The 2425-nt window shown below is 37.4% G+C and overlaps 1 protein-coding gene and 1 long non-coding RNA gene across 3 annotated transcripts in view; one reads left to right on the top strand and one right to left on the bottom strand.

Moving 5' to 3' along the window:
* Positions 1-29: 29 nt before the first annotated feature.
* Positions 30-2425, top strand: part of LOC128881753 (cytosolic 10-formyltetrahydrofolate dehydrogenase) — an 11556-nt gene continuing 9160 nt past the window's right edge. For both annotated transcript variants that reach the window (XM_054133048.1, XM_054133047.1), the window contains exon 1: positions 30-997. The gene's annotated coding sequence lies outside the window, so the exon portion shown is untranslated. The remainder of the gene's footprint in view (positions 998-2425) is intronic.
* LOC128881754 (uncharacterized) overlaps positions 1366-2425 on the bottom strand; it is a 1369-nt gene continuing 309 nt past the window's right edge. The window contains exons 2-3 of the long non-coding RNA XR_008458161.1: positions 1610-1830; positions 1366-1508 (exon numbers count right to left, since the gene is read on the bottom strand). This is a non-coding gene — a long non-coding RNA (uncharacterized LOC128881754). The remainder of the gene's footprint in view (positions 1509-1609; positions 1831-2425) is intronic.

The raw sequence follows: 2425 nt of genomic DNA, 5'->3' as shown, positions 1-2425 counted from the left end.
CAAATTCTATATCAAGCTACATAATTCGAGAAGTATTAATCATACAATCTTGACTCATAAGACTTTTTCCTAGACAATTTAATGCTCTACAAAAAAGTCCCCCTGTATGATTTTCGAAATATCAATATTTAACGAGTTATGTTTCAATAAAAATTACCTATATGATTTTTACTTCAATTTCAATTACAAATTCTATATCAAACTACATAATTCGAGAAGTATTAATCATACAAACTTGACTCGTAAGACTTTTTCCTAGACAATTCAATTCTCTACAAAAAAAGCTCTCTTGCATAATTTTCAAGAATCTTGTATTTAACGAGTTACGTCCTAATAAAAAGTATAACTAAAAATTTGATATCAAGCCAGATAATTGGAGAAGTATCGATCATACAAACTCGACTCATAAGGCTTTTCCGTAGCTAATTAAATACCCCACAAGCCTATGCATTTCATTTCTCTCTAAAAAGACTATACCCTCCTCAAAAACGAACATCGCTACAAAACGACACATCCCGGACTACATACAAATATTCCATACGCTACGTGTCGCCCGCTTTACATCCTAAAGACGTACCGCCTAGTTTGACATTCAGATAATCGGTGTTATCAAGAAAGTCGCGCAATAGTGCTCAGTCACAGCGGCACTGTTCGCCGAGATTTCCTCGTATCGTCAGGGGGAATAACGACTCGGCGCGCGTGCCTCTATATAAACAAAACAGAAAAATATTCCCAACGGCTAGATAGGAAGCGAACCAGAACATGGACGCGTACTCCCGCGAAGTTCTTGACCCCTGTTCACGATACGCTCCCCGTATATAAACCTAACGTGTCTAGTTTGGTTGTCAGTCGACGCTCGCGAGTACAACGCAGTGGCCAATAAAACGTCCGTCGCGGAGTGAACGCGCCGTGTCGGAAAAGTGAACGTCAGTCAATCCCCCCATCGATGCTGCATCTGAAAAACTTTCTCCCTTGGCGTGCATACGTCGTCAGCACCGTAAGAATTCTCTCTCCATACGTTTTCCCCAGAAAAATTCCACAGGAGCGATATTTCCGAATAAAAATTCAGTTAGAAATTTAACATCCAAGAACAGAGCGTCTTCTTTCCAAACGTATTATTCCAATCACATACACGTTATATATTTTACTTTCTATTATAATTTCTTTAAAAATTTCTATAAAATATTTAAAAATATTCTACCATTTGATGGTAACGTTGTTTCTGTTTCTCTTTCCTTTTATAATTACGTCGCATCAACGTTTGGAAATTAACGACTGTCTTTTTATATGAGCGTTTTTATCGTTTGATGTCGGTTCAGATACGTGGATCTTTAAGTAGCTGAATTATTTTGTTTATTTTCTTCATGTGTAGTTTGTGAAGTAGGATCATTGGACGAGTATTTTTCGTTGGATTATTGTCTGGAGACTGAAGTGGTCCATTCAATGCGCTGAGGTCACTGCTTTCTATCCGTAACAGGCGCTTTTGAATCGTTGTGGTTAGTAGTAGGCTGTGGATGAAGGAGAGACACTTAAATTAATTGTGTATGCTTAAGATTCTAAGTATTGCAATTTTGCACAAATTTCTTCACGTTCTTGTTCACATACTTACATCTGCCACAAATGTATAAATATCTACCATTACTTCTTATTAAATAAATATTTCACAGGTGTCCGGGGGGGGGGGGGTCCTTCCATTCAATTTAATAATTTTCATAGGCATCCAGAGTTGCAACAGTCTCAAACAAGGCCTTCTGTTATTCGACACTGTTTATTTAACAGTTCTGTTATGCAACAGAGATTTGATTATTCAGCTGGCTCGCTCTGGGGTTCCTGAAAAGATAAATAAATTATTCAGACCGTTCTCTGGGTCCTTCATTGACAACATAAGAAAACAATCTAACGTCGACATGGTAGTGTTTATGTTATCAATCTCAGCTTCATTAAGTATAAATTGTCGGGGATATCGCGTAGCACAATTGCCTGTGGACGTTGTTTAGAACACGTTCGCGTAATAATGGTAGCGAGTCGACGACAGTTGGAGATAGCATACGGTAGAGGTGAAAGAGGTGACGGCAGAACTTGCCTCGCAGCTAATACAGGCACGCAGAGATAGTACGAAAATCTTGGACAGATAAAAAGCTCCAGTAAATAAGGAGACAATTTTTTAATCGCGAATCTCGAAATGTGTGTCAAGTTATGTAATTCGTGAAGTATCGGTCGCGCAAAGTTTACTCGTAAGACTTTTTCGTAGACAATTTAATGCTCTATAAAAAAGCTCCCTTGTATAATTTTCGAAAAATCAATATTTAACGAGTTATTTCTGAAAAATTGCCTATATGATTCTACAGCAGTTTTCAGTACAAATGTTATGTCAAGGTATATAATTCGAAAAGTATTAATCATACAAACTTGACTCATAAGACTT

The sequence above is a fragment of the Hylaeus volcanicus genome, chromosome 9, assembly GCF_026283585.1.
Source record: "Hylaeus volcanicus isolate JK05 chromosome 9, UHH_iyHylVolc1.0_haploid, whole genome shotgun sequence".
Taxonomy (NCBI): Eukaryota; Metazoa; Arthropoda; class Insecta; order Hymenoptera; family Colletidae; genus Hylaeus; species Hylaeus volcanicus.
Note: the sequence above shows the minus strand (reverse complement) of the source record. Positions and strands in the feature narration are given on the sequence as shown.